Source organism: Bos mutus, chromosome 29 (assembly GCF_027580195.1).
Source record: "Bos mutus isolate GX-2022 chromosome 29, NWIPB_WYAK_1.1, whole genome shotgun sequence".
NCBI classification, from domain to species: Eukaryota; Metazoa; Chordata; class Mammalia; order Artiodactyla; family Bovidae; genus Bos; species Bos mutus.
Window position 1 is genome coordinate 6,912,598 of NC_091645.1, and position 20,973 is coordinate 6,933,570.

Here is a 20,973-nt window from a genome sequence, read left to right on the forward strand (position 1 = left end):
CAATGCAGGAGACTCAGGTTTGATTCCTGGGTCCAGAAGATCCCCTGGAGGAAGAAATGGCAACTTACTCCAGTATTCTTGCTTGGATAATCCCTTGGGCATGGGAGCCTGGTGGGCTACAGTCCACGGGGTTGCGCAGAGTTGGACACGATTGAGCAATTGATACATATATAGACTATTCCATACAAATGCAGCAGCTTCTCAAGTGTACAAGGATCATTCTCAAGGATAGCCTATATTTTGGGATATAAGTCTCAAAAAGTTTAGGAAAATTGAAATTGTTAAGTATCTTTTATGACCACGTGATATGAAACTGCATCTGCAAGAAGAAAGCTGGAAAAATCACAAATATGTGGAAACTAAGCAATATGTTACTGAACAGCTATTTGATCAATGAAGAAATGAAATGAGAATTAAAAAATACCTGAGGACAAAGGGAAATGAAAGTGCAATATAGCAGGAACTCTGGGATGAAATGAAAGTGATACTAAGAAGGAAGTTTATAGAAATACAGGCCTACCTCAGGAAGCAAAAATCTCTGAAACAATCTAACCTTACACCTAAAGGAACTAGAAAAATAAGAATAAGCAAAGCCCAAAATCAGTAGAGGAAGAAGAAATCAGAGTGGAAATAAATAGACTACAAAGGCAATATAGAAGAGATCAGTGAAAGTAAGAGCTGTTTTCTTTGAAAAGATAAATTTGACAAACCTTTCACTACACTCAATAAGAAAAAAAGAAAAGGCTCATGTAAAAAAAAATGAGAAATTACAATGAGAAAATACAAAGGATAATAAGAGAATACTATGAACAGCTAGCTATATGTCAACAAATTGTGCCTATATGAGAAATGGACAAAATCTTAGAATCATACAATCTTCCAAGACTGAATCACAAAGAAATAGAAAAATGTGAATAGACTAATCACTATTAAGGAGATTGAAATAGAAATCAAAATCTCACAAAAAACAAAGCCAAGGACTAGATGGCTTCACAGGTGAATTCTGCCAAACATTCAAAAACAATCTAATATCCACCTTTCTCAAACTCTCAAAAAATTGAAGAGGAGGGAATGCTTTTTAATACATTTTATGAGACTAGCATTGTCTTGATGACAAAACCACAGGTAATACACAAATTGCAGACCAAAATAACTGATGGAACATAGATGAAAAAATCCTCAAATATTCAGTTCAGTTCAGTTCAGTTGCTCTGCCATGTCCGACTCTTTACTGCCCCATGAACTGCAGCACGCCAGGCCTCCCTGTCTATCACCAACTCCCAGAGCCTACCCAAACTCATGTCCATTGAGTCGGTGATGCCATCCAACTATCTCATCCTCTGTCTTCCCCTTCTCCTACTGCCCTCTTCAACCTTTCCCAGCATCAGGGTCTTTTCAAAGAGGGTCAGCTCTTTGCATCAGGTGGCCAAAGTACTGGAGTTTCAGCTTCAGCATCAGTCCTTCCAATGAACACCCAGGACTGATCTCCTTTAGGATGGACTGGCTGGATTTCCTTGCAGTCCAAGGGACTCTCAAGAGTCTTCTCCAACACCACAGTTCAAAAGCATCAATTCATCTGCACTCAGCGTCCTTTATAGTCCAACTCTCACATCCGTACATGACCACTGGAAAAACCATAGCCTTGATTAGATGGAACTTGTTGGCAAAGTAATGTCTCTGCTTTTGAATATACCGTCTAGGTTGGTCGTAACTTTCTTTCCAAGGAGTAAGCGTCTTTTAATTTCATGGCTGCAATTATGATCTGCAGTGATTTTGGAGGCCAAAAAAATAGTCAGTCACTGTTTCCACTGTTTCCCCATCTATTTGCCATGAAGTGATGGGACCAGATGCCATGATCTTCATTTTCTGAATGTTGAGTTTTAAGCCAACTTTTTCACTCTTCTCTTTCACTTTTATCAAGAGGCTCTTAAGCTCTTCTTCACTTTCTGCCATAATGGTGGTGGTATCTCTGTGTCTGAGGTTATTGTTATTTCTTCCAGCAATCTTGTTTCCAACTTGTGCTTCATCCAGCCTGGCATTTCACATGATGTACTCTGCATATAACTTAAATAAACGGTGACAATATACAGCCTTGACATACTCCTTTTCCTATTTGGAACCAGTCTGTTGTTCCATGTCCAGTTCTAACTGTTGCTTCCTGACCTGCATACAGATTTCTCAAGAGGCAGATCAGGTGGTCTGCTATTCCCATCTCTTTCAGAATTTTCCACAGTTTATTGTGATCCACACAGTCAAAGGCTTTGGCATAGTCAATAAAGCAGAAATAGATGTTTTTCTGGAACTCTCTTGCTTTTTCGATGATCCAGTGGATGTTGGCAATTTGATCTGTGGTTCCTCTGCCTTTTCTAAAACCAGCTTGAATGTCTGAAAGTTCATGGTTCACATATTGTTGAAGCCTGGCTTGGAGAATTTTGAGCATTACTTTACTAGCGTGTGAGATGAGTGCAATTGTGCGGCAGTTTGAGCATTCTTTGGCATTGCCTTTCTATGGGATTGGAAGGAAAACTGACCTTTTCCAGTCCAAAAAATATTGGCAAACTAAATAATACAATAAAGGTATCATACCGCATGATCAAGTGAAATCTGTTCCAGGGATAGAAAGATGATTCAGTGTCTCTAAATCAATCAGTGTGATCCACCACATTAACAACCTGAAGAATAAAAATCATATAACCAACTCAATAGATGCAGAAAAATCATTTAACATGATTCATACCTATTTATGATAAAAACTCAATAAAAATGTACCTTAATACAATAAAAGCAATATGTGAGACACCCATAGTTAACCTTTTAGTCAATGAGAAAAACTGAAAACTTTTCCTTTAATAAACATCAGGAGTTAGACGAGGATGCCCATTCTTGCCACTTTTATTCAGCATGGTATTCAAAGTTCTAGTTAGAGCATTAGGTAAGAATAAGGAATCAGTTCAGTTCAGTCGCTCAATCGTGTCCGACTCTTTGCGACCCCATGAATCGCAGCACACCAGGCCTCCCTGTCCGTCACCAACTCCCGGAGTTCACTCAGACTCACGTCCATCGAGTCAGTGATGCCATCCAGCCATCTCATCCTCTGTCGTCTCCTTCTCCTCTTGCCCCCAATCCCTCCCACATCAGAGTCTTTTGTAATGAGTCAACTCTTCACATGAGGTGGCCAAAGTACTGGAGTTTCAGCTTTAGCATCATTCCTTCCAAAGAAATCCGAGGGCTGATCTCCTTCAGAATGGACTGGTTGGATCTCCTTGCAGTCCAAGGGACTCTCAAGACCACAGCATCAATTCTTCGGCGCTCAGCCTTCTTCACAGTCCAACTCTCACATCCATACATGACCACTGGAAAAACCATAGCCTTGACTAGATGAACCTTAGTTGGTAAAGTAATGTCTCTGCTTTTGAATGTGCTGTCTAGGTTGGTCATAACTTTTCTTCCAAGGAGTAAGTGTCTTTTAATTTCATGGCTGCAGTCACCATCTGCAGTGATTTTGGAGCCCCCCAAAATAAAGTCTGACACTGTTTCCACCGTTTTCCCATCTATTTCCCATGAAGTGATGGGACCAGATCCTATGATCTTCATTTTCTGAATGTTGAGCTTTAAGCCAACTTTCTCACTCTCCACTTTCACTTTCAAAAAGAGGCTTTTTAGTTCCTCTTCACTTTCCGCCATAAAGGTGGTGTCATCTGCATATCTGAGGTTATTGACATTTCTCCTGGGAATCTTGATTCCAGCTTGTGCTTCTTCCAGCCCAGCGTTTCTCATGATGTACTCTGCATAGAAGTTAAATAAGCAGGGTGACAATATACAGCCTTGACGTACTCCTTTTCCTATTTGGAACCAGTGTGTTGTTCCATGTCCAGTTCTAACTGTTGCTTCCTGACTGGCATACAAATTTCTCAAGAGGCAGGTCAGGTGGTCTGGTATTCCCATCTCTTTCAGAATTTTCCACAGTTTATTGTGATCCACACAGTCAAAGGCTTTGGCATAGTCAATAAAGCAGAAATAGATGTTTTTCTGGAACTCTCTTGCTTTTTCGATGATCTAGCGGATGTTGGCAATTTGATCTGTGGTTCCTCTGCCTTTTCTAAAACCAGCTTGAACATCTGGAAGTTCATGGTTCACATATTGCTGAAGGCTAAAAGCATCCAAATTGGAAAGGAAGAAGCAAAATTCACTCTTTGCAGATGATGTAATTTTGTATACAGAAAACCCTAAAAGCTACCAAAATACTAGAAGTAATAATTTAGCAGAATTTAAGGGTGAAAAATCAGTATAGAAAAGTCTTCTTTCATTTCTTTGAGCTGTCAGAAATATTGAAAATTGTCGCATTTATTGTTGCAGCAAAAAGAATAAAATACCTATGAGTAAATTTAAGGATGTGAGAGATAGTACACTCAAAACTATGAAAGAAATGAAAGAATACCCCAAAATAGAAATGTTTTCTGTGTTCATGGATTGGAAGAATTAACTTTGCAAAAATTTCCATATTACTTATCATAATATGCATATTTAAGGCAATTTCTATCAAAATCCCAATGACATTTTTTCAGAGGAATAGAACAAAAAATCCTAATACCTGTATGGAACAACAAAGGCTATGAATAGCCAAAGCAATCCTGAGAAAAAGGAATATATCTGGAGGCATCACACTCCCTAATTTCAAGTTTAAATACAAAGTGTAGCAATCAAAACAGCATGGTATTGGAAGAAAAGCAATGACAAACCTAGACAGCATATTAAAAAGCAGACATTATTTTCCTACAAAGGTCCACATAGTCAAAGCTGTGGTTTTTCCAGTAGTCATGTATGGATGTGAGAGCTGAACAGTAAAAAAGGCTGAGCACAGAAGCATTGATGCCTTCGAATTGTGGTGTTGGAGAAGACTCTTGACAGTCCCTTGGACAGCAAGGAGATCCAACCAGTCAATCCTAAAAGAAATCAATCCTGAGTTTTCTTTGGAAGGACTGATGCTGAAGCTGAAGCTCCAATACTTTGGCCACGTGATGTGAAGGGCCGACTCACTGGAAAAGACTCTGATGCTGGGAAAGATTGAAGGCAGGAGGAGAAGGGGACGACAGAGGATGAGATGGTTGAATGGCATCACCAACTCAATGGACATGAGTTTGAGCAAGCTCTGGGAGATGGTGAAGGACAGAGAAGCCTTGTGTGCTGCAGTCCATGGGGTCGCAAAGAAGTGAACACATCTGAAAGACTGAACTAAGTTGTTAGAAAAAGTAGACATCAGTGCCTGGCTCCCAACGGAGTCTGGTGCCCAGATCAGATCTGACCTTCCAGAGCTGAGAAGGGGCTTCATTTATGCCCCAGCAGAAGAGAACCCTCCCTTGCTGGTAGCCCCTGAAAGACTCAGAGGTCGCCATGGCAGCACCCTTGCTGATCCTATTGCTGTCCTTTGTCCTGGGATCTGCTGCACAGGACGCCCAGGGTGATGAGAGTTTGGAGATTATTGATGGAGTCCCATGTCCAAGAGGCTTCCAGCACTGGCAGGTGGCCCTGCACAAGGGCAGTCAGCCCCACTGTGGAGGCGTGCTGCTCAGCAGGCAGTGGGTGCTCACCACTGCCCACTGGAAGATGAATGAGTACAATTTGCACATGCACAGTGATCGGCTGGTGGGAGGCCAGAACATCAAGGCCATGCTGTCCTGTCCACCATCCAGGTTATGCCACCCAGACCTGCACTAACAGCCTCATGCTGGTGAAGCCAAATGGCTGGGCCAGGCTGTCATCCAATGTCAAGAACGTCAACCTGCCTTCCCACTGTGACCCACAACCCGCCCCAGACCACGTGTACTGTTTATGGCTGGGGCACCACCAGTAGCCCTGATGTGACCTTTCCAGCATAGCTCATGTGCACAGATGTCAAGCTCATCTCCCCCCAAGACTTAAGGAAGGTTTGTAAGGACTTGCTGGGATACTCCATGCTCCGTGCTGGCATCCTCAACTACAGCACCTGTGGAGTGGTGTGCCTGCAACAGTGACTCAAGGAGACCACTGATGTGCAGAGGTACCTTGCAAGGCCTGGTGTCATGGGGAAGTTTCCCTTGTGGCCCACGCAGTGAGCCAGGTGTCTATACCCAAGTCTGCAAGTTTGTTGATCGGGTAAAAGAGATCATGAGAAGATACCGCTAATCTCTCCCTACTCCCATCTCTCCATCCCTATGCCTTGGAACAGGGAATTCACAGAAATAAGGACATCAGTGACCTACAGTTCTACTTGAACTTAGCTTTCCTCAGAGACATGTCAGAGCCTCAGCAATATGTGTGTAAGCCAACAATACGTGTGTAAGCCAATCAAATCAGTTAGGACCTAAAAACCAAAACAAATACAGAAACCTCGGTGCTGGTAAGGATGTAATGAGACCAGCTCTGTCTGCCACTGAAGCTATAAATTCATATAGTTTTTATGGAAGATGATTTGGCAATTTGAGTGGGAACATTTGTTCTCTACCTTTGACCTAGTAATTCTAGTTGTCTGTTAAAAAAAAATCCAAAATGTGGAGCAGAGTTTGAATTTATCACAATATTGTTTTTCATAACACAATAGTGGAAACACTGAAGGTGTCTAGAAACAGTGAATTGGTTAAACAGTAGGCTGGTTTGAGGCAAGGATATTCTGAAGCTCTTAAGGATAATAATTATGCAGAATTCTTAGTATTATCTGAGGATGTTTATGCTATGTGGCACTAAATGAAGGAAGGAAGATACAGAAATACATGTGTATGTGATTCTCACTATGTAAAATGAAAATATTCACAAAATAAAACCTGAAAGGATATTTACCAACCTGCATTAAAAAAAAAAAAGACTTGCAAATCAATGGAGTAGAATTAAAGAGCCCAGAAATAAGCCCACACCTATAGGGACAGTTAATTTATGACAAAAGAGCAAAGGAATACAATTGAGAAAGGATATTCTCTTAATAAATGGTGTTGGGAAAACTGGACAACCATATGTGAAAGAATGAAACTAGTCTGCTGTCTTACATAGCAAAAAAAATTAATTCAAAATCATTGAAAGATTTTAAGACCTGAACCCATAAAACTTTAAGAAGAAACACAGTATGCTCTTTGACATTCATCTTAGCAATATTCTTTTGAATGTTTCCTCAGGCAAAGGGAACAAAAGCAAAAATAAACAAATAGGACTACAAACTAAAAGCTTCTGCAGAGCAAAGGAAACTGTTAACAAAATGAAAACACAACATACTTCATGGGAGAAAATATTTGCAAATCATATATCCAAGAGGGAGTTGATATCCAAAATGCACTACCCTGGTGGCTCAGATGGTAGAGCATCTGCCTGGAATGCAGGGGACCCAGGTTTGATCTGGCAGAGGAAATGGGTATTCACCCCAGTTATTCCCTGGAGAATCCCATGGACAGAGGAGTCTGGTGGGCTACAGTCCATGGAGTCACAAAGAATTAGACACAACTGAGCAACTAACACACACATCCAAAATATACATGAAGAACTTACACAACAACAACAACAAAACCAATTAAAAATGGTTAGAGGATTTTAATGGACATTTCCCCAATGAAGACTTACATAGGACCAACAGGCATATGAAAAAATACTCAACACTAATCATTACAGAAATGCAACTAAACCTACAGTGAGATACCATCTCACACTCATTAGAATGACTGTTGTTAAAAATATAGGGAATAACACACGTTGGAAAGGGTGTGGTGAAAGGGAATGTTCATACACTGTTGATGGGAGCATAAAATGGTGCAGCCACTATGGAAAACATAGCAGAGATCCCTCAAGAAATTACAAATAGAATTATCATGTGATCCAGCTATTCCACTCTGGATATTTATCCAAAGACTACAAAATACTAATTCATATATATATATATATATATACACACACATACACCTGTGTGTTCATGGCAGTATGTATGTATATGTACATATACCATACATATACATATGTACATATATGTATATATATGTATATACCTATATACACACACACACACACACACACCTGTGTGTTCATTGCAGTAACTTACATAGCCAAGAATCAAAGTACCCATCAATGGATGAACTGACAAAGAAGATGTAGTGTAGATGAGAACATCAAAGTCCATACCATTTGGGGAAAAAAGAGACTGTGATTAATTAAAAGTAAGCATGTGTGCCTAGTTATTTCTTTAGTAACTGCAAAAATCAGTGTGCTCTGCTGAACATCAGTTTAATGGAATTAGAAATTCTGTTTGAAGCCTGAAGTTTCCATACAGTTGCCAATTAAGTCACTGAGGGCATGTACACCCACGTTAAGAGAAAGTGGAATGTGGCCTGAGGTTGAATTTTGCATCCTGATGGCAGTGTCTTAAGTATAAAACCCCACTGTGAGGTCAAGATTAGAAAGATTAAGGGTACAGAGCAATTTTTCTTCGAAGAGCAAGCTCTAGACTTGTAGGTCTGCTTGATAACAGGGCTTTGATCTTTCTCATTTTGTTAATCTGTAAATCCAATCACACTCACAGTTGAGCACGGGAATTTCATTCCCTCTCATGAGCAAGGCATTCCTCTGAACTGCTATATGGCCAGGCAGAAATTCTCCCTGAGAGAATTCACGGTAAGTCTCATGACTTAGACTTATGGTTACAAAATGCATTTTAGTTTTAAAAGGAGAAAGGAACAACACGATAACTATTGTAAATATTGTGTGCAGTTAAGATAGAGGTGTTAGAATCAGTAAATCAGACATTTTCTAACCCAGCATATTGTATATATTCTACATATTTATATGTGCATGTATGTATTAGAATTTGCACCAGAAAACAAGTGTTAGCAAACTTAACCCATTATGTTGGATTTGTAAAGGTTTCTAGGATTATGTGTGTGTGTGTGAGTAGAACATAAACACAGCATTCATAACGGGAAAGAGAAACATCATTGAGCTAACTTTCTAATCAGTCACTCAGGTACTGAAATTATTCAGTGAATGGGTCAACTGATTATTAAAAAATCATTACTTCAGTTCTTAAAAATCTGTTTCCCATGGATAAAAAATTTAAATGTTGGAAATTTGAAATATTAATGTGTCAAAGGATGCCCATAGGACAATTTTTTAAAAAATCTTTTATTTATTATGTGTTTGGATTTTTGTGGTCTTAGGTGTGGCATGCAGGGTCTCTGTTGTGGAGCACAGGCTCTTTGCTGTGGCATACAGATGTCTCTTTAGTTGTGGCACCTGGCTCTGCAGTGGGCAGGCTCAGCATCGGTGGCAGGGGCTTAGTTGCCACGCCGCATATGGGGCTTTAGTTAGCCGACCAGGGATCAAACCCTTCATCTGCACTGGAAGGCGGATTCCCAACCACTGGACCACCGGAGAAGTCCCTGACAATTTTTAAATAGTCATGTATTAGGGAAAAAAGGTTATGAAAACTGAAAACCAGAGTGGAAATTATTGAAAATGTTGTCTATGTAAACATTTTAAACAACTGTGTAGGAAACCATCCAAAAGAAAGTCAAATTAAACTACAAAATGTAAAAAAGTAAATTAAACCTCTGTATGTAAAAGTTAATATTTGTAACGTGTCAAAGAACTAATCTCTTGATTCTGCTTTAAAATCTTGCAAATCAATAAGAAAAGGACCAACTTAGAAGTAGGAAAGGGGACAATGATTAAGAATAGGCATTTTAGACTAAAAGAAATGTAAGTAACTCATAAACAAATGAAAATGTTCTATTTTAATAATACTAAAAGAAATGCAAAGGAAAATATTGAGTCTGTATTTCACATATCAAATGAGATAGATATGAAAGTTTGATAATACATAACTTTGGGAAGAGTGTGGAGAAATAAGCATTGTTTGTGGATGTGTAAATTGAGAAACTCTTTGGAAAAAGCCAACTGTATTGACCATAAGGTAAAACTGTATGTAACTGTTTAATCTAGCAATCTTAGTTTTAGAGATTTACCTAGTCATATTCACACATACACAGAGATACATGTACAAAAATAATTAGTGCAGTTTTATTTTAAAAGGCAAAAATCTGAAAATAACCTTGATCCTTGCCACATCTGAGGATTCAGCCCAGCTCTAACAAAATTTATAAAAAGTCTCAAGATGATCAAGCTGATAAGCACAAGTAAACCGATAGTCTGCATGTTAAAATTTCTCTCTTTAACTGGGACCAAAAATATAGCATCTTCAACATCTAGGATTAAGTAAAACATTAGACATGCAAAGACACAGCAAAATGACCCACAATCAAGAGAAAAATGAATCAAGTATTAAGGACATGCAGAAGTGACAAAGATGGTAGAATTAACTTACCAGGACATGAAGCAACTATTACAAATATAGTCAAAATAAACACACACAAAAAGACCCCCACTCTATGAATAAGTTAATATTTGCAACATATATCAAAGAACTAATGTCATGATTCTACTTTAAAATATTGCAAATCAAGAAGAAAAAGACCAATTTAAAAGACATAGGAAAGGGGACAATGATTAAGAATAGGCATTCTAAGCAGAAATAAGAACTTGAATAAATAAGAATAAGGAGGGAACAGATTAAAGTATTGTAGTGGAAAAAAATGCAAACTATAAAAGAAAAATGAGCATTTTGATATTGAAAAAATACCTGAAAAATGTTTATCAGATAAACTTGTAAGTAAATTATAAACTGTAGGAAAAAAAATGTATCAGTGACCTTGAAGACAGAGGAATAGAAATTATTAAATCTTAAATAAGGAGAAGTAAAAAGAATCTCAGTAAACTATGGGACAGTAACAAGTAGCAAGACGTGTAATTGGAGTCCTAGAAGAAGCCAAGAAAGAGCTAAGGGGTAGAGGGAGGCAATGTGTGGGAAAAATGAAGGAAACGATGATTAAAATTTTTCAGATTTCATGTAAAATACAAGCTCATAAATCCAAGATTCAGCAAGCCCCAAGCAAGATAAACAAAATGACACCAATGCCCATTTTAATCAAAATATTGCAAACTAAGGATAAAGTCTTAAAAGTAACGAGAAAGAAGAGATACTACAGATGACAACAGAAATTCATAGTAGAAAGCAATAGAGAAAATTAACAGAACTAAAGTTGGTTCTTTGAAAATATTAATGATGATAAACCCTTAGATAAGAAAGAAAACACAAAATGTATCACTAATATGAGGAATAAACAAAAGTATATCACTGTAGGTATATGCTACAAGCACTAAAAAGAATATAACAAAATTCATGAACAACTTAATACCAATAAATTTGATAACTTAGTTTTTTGTTCTTTCCTGTATTGATGCCTTTGTTGAGCCTTCTCCTCCCTTTGCATGAAATTTCTCATGTGACTTAAGGTGAAAAGGAAAAATCTGCAAAACATAATACCATATTCAATGCAGCAAGTGGTTCTAGATGCTACATAAGCCACGCCACATTCTCTAACATTAAGATACTTTCGGTTGGCCCATGAGCTGAAGGACTTTCCTGCCTGATTATGATCATTAGTGTCCTAAAATCTTTTCTGAAATGGGATGATACTTTTAAGATTTCTAGCATTAAGTACAGTTTTGGTTATTACTTTATTCTGGGATAATTAACTGTTCAGTATGAATGTGTGGAATTTACTCCTCTATTAGAATCCCTGACCTTCTGTGGCTTATTAACATTATTGCAGGTCAGTATATCTGTTGTTCTATTGGGGCAGAGGAGACTGACTTAGCAGCCTTGGGAAATATGCTTCCATGTGCTTTCAGGCTGACGTTTATAGAACTGTTGTTGATAAAAGTTGAATGAGGCTAATGGAAGGATAAAATTCATTAGGGAGAAGAGTTTACACTTTCCTGATGGGATGTGGTGTTGCACATTCTCCAAAACAACTCTGAAAATTGAAATGGGAGCCCCATGAAATGCTGTAGAATCCAGGAACAACAAAATAGGCTGCACTTTTGGTTAATTCAGCGAGCATGTACTGAGACCGTATTAGGTGCTGCTGCTGCTGCTAAGTCGCTTCAGTCATGTCCGACTCTGTACAACCCCATAGACGGCAGCCCACCAGGCTCCCCCGTCCCTGGGATTCTCCAGGCAAGAACACTGGAGTGGGTTGCCATTTCCTTCTCCAATGCATGAAAGGGAAAAGTGGAAGTGAAATCGTTCAGTCGTGCCCGACTTAGCGACCCCATGGACTGCAGCCTACCAGGCTCCTCCGTCCATGGGATTTTCCAGGCAAGAGTACTGGAGTCGGTGCAAGAATCAGAAAAACAGATACATATGGTAACCTTGCCCTGGGATCAGTCTGCAGTGGTTTTTATTAATAGCTCTTAGTGCACATGAATCACTTGGGAAGCTTTTAATAAATATTTATGGAAGGAACACACCCCCGGCAATTAAACCCTCATCTCTGGAAGGAAGGCTCAAGCATCTGCAGTTTGGAAAGGCCCTGTGTTACTTCTCATGTACAGACATGATTTACTGAGGGTGAACAAACCAGAGGAAACAAAACTGGAAAGCTATTATTTAGTTGGTGTTGGATGTAGAGAAAAAACCTGCATGAATTTTGAGGACTCAAAGGAGGTAGTTAGAAATGAAATGAGATTTCTAGTAAGTGTAACAGGAAGGATTTGATGGGAATTAATAAAGGAAGGAAGGAAGAGAAAAATATGCATGAGAGAAGGGTGAAAAAGGGAAACACTAGCAGCTCTTCACTACCCCCTCTTTTCTTCTTTTTCTTCCCCCTCCTCCTCCTCCTCCTCCTCTTTTTTTTCTCTGTAACAGCAGGTCAGAGAATGTGGGAGAGATTAAAATTAGGTAAACATTAGGAATAGTGATGTATCTGACAAAAGGTGAGAGGGTGTGGAGAAGAGGCTTTTACAGTACTGATGGGAATGTAAATTGATAGAACGACTATGGAGAACAGTGTGGAAATCCCTTAAAAACTAAGCATAGAACTACCATATGATGCAACATTCCTACTATTGGGCATAAACCCTGAGAAAACCATAACTCAGAAAGACATGTACCTCAATGTTCATTGCAGGACTCTTTACAACAGCCAGGACATGGAAGCAACCTAAATGTCTGACAGATGAATAGATAAAGAAGATGTGGTGCATATATCCAGTGAAATATTCCTCAGCCAAAAAAGAGGAGTGAAATTGGATCATTTGTAGCAATGTGGATGAACCCAGAGTCTGTCATACAGAGTGAAGTAAGTCAGAAAGAGAAAAATATATATTAACGCATATATATGGAATCTAGAAGAAAGGTACTGATGTGCCTGTTTGCAGGCAGCAGTAGAGAGGCAGATGTAGAGAAAGGACTGTGGGTGTGGGGGATGGAGAGAGTGGGACGAGGTGAGAGAGGAGCATTGCAGATGCACACTAGCTCACGTGAAGTAGACAGCTCGTGGGAAGCTGCTACATAGCCCAGGAGCTCAACCCAGCGCCTTGTGACAACCTAGAGCGGGGGAGTGAGGGGTGGGAGGGAGACTCAGTAGGGAGCAGGTATATGTATACTTAGGACTGAGTCATGCTATTGTACAGCAGAAACTTAACACAACATTGTAAAGCAATTATACTCCGATATAAAGGTGACCTTTGGAGTGAGTTTCTAAGCTGGTGAAGATGAATGTTCAATAAGGGACAGATACCACCTTTAGACACTTACTTAAATGTTATTTGTTGCTGTTTTGTGAGCAAGCTTATGGATTTTATGCATTATGACCTGACCAATATAATAAACATTCTTCCTTGTCTCTTCCCTTTCCAGATGTGGGGGATCCTAGAAAGTCAGTGGGATTTTAGTTCCTCTGTGTCAGTCTCTGCTGGACTAACCCTGAAATGTTAGTGGAGGATGAAAATAGGCTTTGGGACTTGGCATGTGCTGTTTTCTTAGTTTTAGTTTAGAAGGTTTTGGCTCACTCCCACCTTACTTACGTGGAGGACTTCGCAGGTGGCACGGTGGGAAACAATCCAGCTGCCGACGCAGGGAACACAAGAGGCGTGGGTTGATCCCTGGAGAAGGAAGATGCCCTGCCTTCTCCTTCCTGGAGAAGGAAGTGGCAACCCACTCCAGTATTCTTGGCTGGAAAATTCCATGGACAGAGGAACCTGGTAGGCTTCAGCCCATGGGGTTGCAAAGAGTTGACATGACCAAGTGCAGAACAGCTGCACCTTATTCCAGCTTAGTTTGTCTTTCATAACTCCTCTCAATGTTCCTGTCTTCAGGCACACCATCCCTGGATGACTCAACTCTTATTTCTGCCTTTTAGGACACTGGGATAGAGAAGAATAATTGTGTTCCTTCCTTGATGCTACTTGTCCTGAAATTTTCCTTTCAGCCCATGGAAATCATAAAGCAATGAAGATGTAGTTTTTCTTGATGTAACAGTAGCAAAAAAAAAAAAAAAACAACCCACATGCATAGTGCAACAAGTTCATGTAGAATTTTATAGCATGTGTCCTCTTTGATGATTTCCAAATCCTTCAAAAGCCATTATTAAGAAATGGAAACAGACTTAAAAAGTTGTTTTTCCCAAAGTCATTTGGCCAGCACATGTCTTTTTCCAGACTTGTACCAGAGAGTGCCTTTCCCCCACGCCTTTCATATGCGTTTGAAAGGCATTCCTTTCCAGTTCATCAGAAATGTGCCAGAAGCTCATAGCATCTGAGAGTCAGAGGAAATCTTAGGCCACTCCTCCATTTATGCACCCCGTGCAGTAATCCCTTCCACAGGGCTCTTTAAAAGTAGGCAGTTCGCTTCAGTGGAATATCCACAGCAGTGGGCACCTTATTCTTTCCTCAAGCAGCCCATTTCAGTGTTAAAGTGCCCTACTTATCATCGGCCTCCACACCAATATCTAGTATCAGCAAATTTACACAGATAACTTAATTCCTGCCTAAGTGTTAGCAACAGCGGCACCATTTCTGAGAATATTTGCGTTAGAAATAAAAGCCTTCAGACAGAATACCTTGGTAGGAAGCAATAAAACTAAAAGTGCATTGGGTGTGTGTGTGTTAGTTGCTCAGTTGTGTCCAACTTTTTGCAACCCCATGGACTTCTGCTAGGACTTTTGTGACCCGCTGCTGGGCTTCTTTGTCCATGGGATTCTCCAGACAAGAATACTGGAGTGAGTAGCCATTCCCTTCTCCAGGGAATCTTTCTGACCCAGGGATTGAATCTAGGTCTCCTACATTGCAGGCAGATTGTTCACCATCAGAGCCACCATGGAAGCTTCAAAGTGCAATAGCAGGCATCAGCAGGGGTTGTATCTGGGTCCTGCTGTACTGGAGAGCCTCGTGGTCCTTACTCCATGAGGAACTTTGGTTTGTCTTATGACCACATCCTTGGTACCTTCTGCCATTCTGTCTTGTGGAAAATAGTAACAGAAATTATTGCCATAATTATTCAAGTAAGGAACTCTTAAAAAAACCCAGAGGCATAGTTGGGAACTGGTGAAAAATTTGCATTCCTCACCCTACTAAACTAAGAAAAAGAACCCCAAGACTATAACAATATGCCTTGCTAGAATTTTAGAAACAATGAGCATTGAAACGTGTGACATTTTATTCATTGATGTAGTTCTTAAGTATTTATTCAGCACCCAATGCATGCCAGTTGTTAAGCATAGTGCTGAAGATAACGGTCCTGAGCAAGACCAGATAGGCCTCTGCTGTTGTAGGGTCCAGAGTCTAGAAAGGAGGCCCTTGTTCATTTTCAAAATTGAAAGTAAATGCAAAGTTGCACCTGAGGTTTGCACTCAAAAAGTGATTTTGTATCTTGAGATTCAGGGAAAGTGGCTACTCTATAGAGTTGACTGGTGTGAGATATGAAGGTGAGCAGGAATGTTATTAGAGGAAAAGAGTAGAAAGCAAGGGGTGAGGAAGAAAAGTTTTTCTCCCTAAATGTAACAGCATGTGCAAAGGCCCTGTGGTTGGTGGGAAGATGGTATATTGGGGAAGTGAAAGTAGTGCATTTGAAGAGCAGGCACTGAGTGAATTCATAGTAACTGGTAGGGCCTTTCCCTGGAGAAGGTCAGATGTTCATTTCAACTAGTCACAATTTTCACTATCTCTACAAAGTTGTTGGGGCTTCCCTGATAGCTCAGATGGTAAAGAATCTGCCTGTAATGCAAAAGACCCAGGTTTGATCCATAGGCTGATAAGATCTCCTGGAGAAGGGCATGGCAACCCACTCTAGTATTCTTGCCTGGAGAATTTCATGGACAGAGGAAACTGGCGGGCTACAGTCCATAGGGTCTCAAAAGTGGGACACAGCTGACTGACTAACATTTTCACTGAGTTGGTAGCTTTTAGAGGTTATTCATCTATCCAGTTGAACATTTGGAATGTTTTTCTTTTTTTCCTCTGGTGAATATAACCTAGATTTATAGCAAAAAAAATTTTAAAAATCATTCAATCCTGAGGTGGCAAATAGATATCATTTCTAGTGCCAGTTCTTCCAGACTCTTGGTGGCTGCTTGTAGTCATATCATGACTGGGATTCTGACTCATGTCTGTCTCAGGTTCCATCTTCTTTTTGTCTTTTGGTCAGACCCTAACTCAATTCTAGCGTCCTGATCACTCTGCTTTTCTGCCTTTGTCTTGGAAAGAAAGAAAGTCTATATTTTCCACTGGTGCTGAGACTTACTTGGAGACGTCTTTCCCTCTGGGTATTAAAAATAAAAGTGGACACCATTCGTAGCATCCACTTTGGAAGCGTAGTTTGCCTTTGAATGAATTCTGGAGCTATATCTTCATTCTCAGCTCTTAAAAGCAATTCCAAGTGGACTGGTGCTTTACAATTCTCTAAAATTTAGGCAAATGTATGCATTTGTTCTGAAAATTTGGGGGATAAATCCTTCCATTGATAACATTTCTTCTGTTTTCTAGTTTCTTTAAAAGAGAACAATGATACCAAGTCTACAGAGGAAATTACAAAAATATATATCCAAACACTAATCAGTATTAACTTCAAGAACTTCAGTTTTTTAAGATTTGGGAAATTTGGCAGCAGAACTTTGTTTCAGATATTGCATGCTACCCAAGAAGATGAAATATTTAGAAACTGGAGATTGCTGGAGGCATAAAATATCCGTGTTTGCAAAAACCTACAATGATAAAATATTTACAGCCTTTCCAAGTGGAATTTTAATAAAAGTGTCAGCAAGTAAAGCTTCAGGGTCAAATCTGTAGGCATATTGGCTGTCCCATGATTTTAGACATGTGGGAGAGGTTACCAAGAAGAATGCAGATTTTAATTTATGGTTCTCATTAGTTTGGGGGCAAGTTTGAAGAATTGTTTTAAATGTATATTTATGTATGTTCATTCTACGTACTTTAAAAGTATAAAATTTCCCAACTGGTAGTAAAAATACTCTCTTCTAAGTTATAGACTGTCTCAGATGTGTGCACTTAAAAAGCAAAAGCAAGATCAATAATACAGGCTTCAAGTAAAAGATGTCTATGGAGTCTTTTTGCGAGCAAGTAAACTATTAATGAATCATTCTTGTGCCCAAAGCAATTGGAATAGGATGAAATCAACTGAATACAGAGCAGAGGAATATGCAAGCTCTTTTTAGAGTCTAATAGGTACCAGGCTCTTTGCTGCATACTTTATACATACTAGGCTCTTTAATATTCATTAAGATATTTAACACAGATAGCACCAGTCCTGGATTGCAAAGGAGGGAATTGAGGGTCTATAGGATAAGTCACTTATGCGACGTGCACGTATGGGATCTGAACCCATGTCTGACTTAGAGATGCCTCCTCTCTTTCCCACTCCCTGGAAATACCTGTTGAGAAGACAAATAATTCTACTTTTTCTGTCCCCTAATTCAACACAGGAGACTTGCTTTGGATAGTTTTTAGTAGCTACATTTTGAGATTAATGGAAAGTTGGAGACTCTGAATCATCTTTGTCATAACCCTCAGCAGAGAGCAGTATGTTTGATGTAATGTGTCTACATGCAATTTGAAATGGTTTTCTTCTTCCTACATGAGTTGACCCAGATTCCAGAAAACATTGCCTCTCCTGATTTCTAACCAGATTTTTGCCTTCTTATAATGTACCACTTTTGGTATAGACATCTTGTGATCTAGAGTTTCAAAGACTCTTTCAAAAGTTGTCTGGAGAAGAATTTAATGACCCTTGACATGATCACCTTCTAAATGTCAGTGGAAATGGAAGATCAGGGAGTATGTGACTCAGCAGTAGTCATGCAGCTTCCTGACTTTAAAATCACGTAGAGGGCAAGGGGGCCAAATAACATGTACCAAGGTGCCTCAGATGGTAAAGACTCTGCCTAAAATGCAGGAGACCTGGGTTCGATCCCTGGGTCGAGAAGATCCCCTGGAGAAGGTAATGGCAACACACTCCACTATTCTTGCCTGGAGAATTCCATGGACAGAGGATCCTGGCAGGCTACAGTTCATGGGGGTGCAAAGAGACAGACATGACTGAGTGACTAATACTTTCACTTTCAAGGCACAAATACCTACAAGGGAATAGTGTGTACAAGAAATATTCCTTTCAAAGACTTCGTTTGTACCCTCATTTATAACAAGAAATATTCCTTTCAAAGACTTGGTTCGTACCCTCATTTATAGCACCCATCACAGTCTGCTTTACACTTGGAATAGTAAGTATGAGTCTGTCTTCTCAACTAGGTTGTCCATGCACTCTGTGTTTCATTTCTGTGTGGCCCAGTGGCCTGCATAAAGTTAGCCGTCAGACTGTGTGTGCTGTATGGATTGGAAGTATACACACACCAAAGCAGGGTCAGGCACACTCGCCTGTTGTGAAGCTGGGTGGTGCAGCAGCAGGAGTGTGAACATTGGAGTCAGAGATGCCCCACTGTTTACCTGGGTGCCTCAGTCGCTCATCCATGAAGCGGGACCTTGTTTTCTGAGAAGTTGGGAGAAATAAATTAAAAAAAACTTTTTAAGTTGCTTATCACATACTTGGAGCGAAACAAGTTTCATGAGTCCCTGCCACCCCCTCTTCTCTTGCTCCTCAAATCAAAGGCTTAAGGAGTATAAGTGCCCCCCCCTACCCTGGGCACCTCCTGGAAGGAGCACAAGCCTATATTCCCTACAATTCCTTACACCCCTGCCCCTTTCCAAATCTTATACTGTATCTGACACCAAGGAAAGAGTTATGTTTAAGTATTATCCCCACCCTGCCCATCATCTGTCCTGTGTTTGACTCACATCGGATCCATCAAGGATATTTCATGCCTTCCATTTAGCAACCACACTCATGAGTCAAAAAAGCTGCTTTCTTTCCTCAGGTTCCTCACTAAAGCAGTTCACACCCGAGGGTGCTTTTTATTCTTCTCTTTAAACAAACTCAGTCTGTTTTCCAAGACTGAGTAACCATTTCTGTTGAACTCCATCAACCCTACAAAATGAGGCCAAGAAGGTGCTGGAGAAACACGTTTCTTTTACAGAAACTGAGATGACTTAATACATTGGTGATTAAGGTGGCTGCTGTAGGTGCTCATTTGTAATCAGGGCTGTTTAACCCCTTCTTTTTCCAAAGAAAGGAAATTCAATATGTTTATGGTCCTAGCTCCTTCATAATAATAAACATTTTATATTTGTTTTCTTTTAACCTCATAGAAATGTTTGGTGAGTAAATGAATACATACATGTATATATGTAGTGTGTATATTATATATATATTCAGTAATACATATGAAAAAGTATATTTCATATATATCATCCAGCATATGTCCCACACAATAGCAGACATCCTGGATATTATTTTAATACTGTTGTTCCAAATTTTAATATGAAATGAATATCATCACTACCAGGCAAGACAATAAAGTGCCAAGGGTATTTCTTTAACCAGTACAGCAGAATTTATGTGTTCAAATCATTGAGGTACATCTGTATCTCACAGTGATGCCTTTGAGAAGCAGCACATTTAAATCAGTATTTTCACCCCTGGTGCATAATATGGTGGAACTACTCATAAGGAATCTGTGGTATATAATACATCATGAAGATAATTATCATCACCATCATTAAAATGGCTAGTGGGAATTCCACGGTGGCCCAGTGGTGCTCTCAATGCCAAATGACAGGGTTCAATCCCTAGTTGGGGAACTAGCATCCTATAAGCTGCAAGGTCTGGCCAAAAAAAATACTGTTTTTGACTGTCTAACACTACTCCTTTACTCTTGGACTAGCATGTCCTTTCTCTGCAAAACTGTTTATTCCTCCCTCACGTCTCAGTCCTGCACACCTGAGTGGCTCTCCTGTGTTTGTTGGGGGGCTGTTCTGTGGTCAACTCTCTGCCTCTTGGTCACAGCTGATTGGCCTTAGCTAGGCCAACCAAACCCCTTCCCAGCATATTTCTAAACAAGAACTAGAAGAGGATCCAGTCACCTTTGGAAATTAAAACTCTTAAGAATCATGAGGCTTGAAAGCTTGCCGGTGTAATGTTTCCTGATGTATGAAAGACTCAGTCTTCAGTAAGAGAGAAGGAACTGAGACTCTGCCCTATCATTGAACTGTTGTTTCTTGACAACAGTAGCCAAAATGAGAGAGGAGATCAGGGCTGGTTTATGAGCATGTGACCTGTGCAAAAATTAGAAGGGCCTCATTCTGGCCTTAATGTTCTGCTGTTGCTCTCTTAACATTCATATTCATTTTTTTAGCAAGAGGCCGATGCTTTCATTTTGCACTGAACCTAGATAGGATATACTAATTCAGGTACAGTAGTTCAATACCTGAACACAGTGATACTCAGTAAGTGAATGAATTCATCAATGAATAAGTTTTTTTCCTTAAACGTAAGTTGGAAGTTTCCAAGTAGAAAGGAAAAATATTTTTCAATACAGAAAAATATTTGTGTGGAAGCACAGAAGAGAAAAGAACTTCTGTGATTCGGGAAATGATAGGAAATTTGAATTCATGACAAGCCCAGCCTATTTGGACTTCTTGGTGGCTCAGACAGTAAAG

General features: G+C 39.7%; 1 pseudogene; it reads left to right on the plus strand.

The window, feature by feature from the left end:
* Nucleotides 1–5,391: 5,391 nt before the first annotated feature.
* Nucleotides 5,392–6,162, plus strand: LOC102267105 (kallikrein-7 pseudogene; annotated as a pseudogene).
* The last annotated feature ends 14,811 nt before the right edge of the window (nt 6,163–20,973 follow it).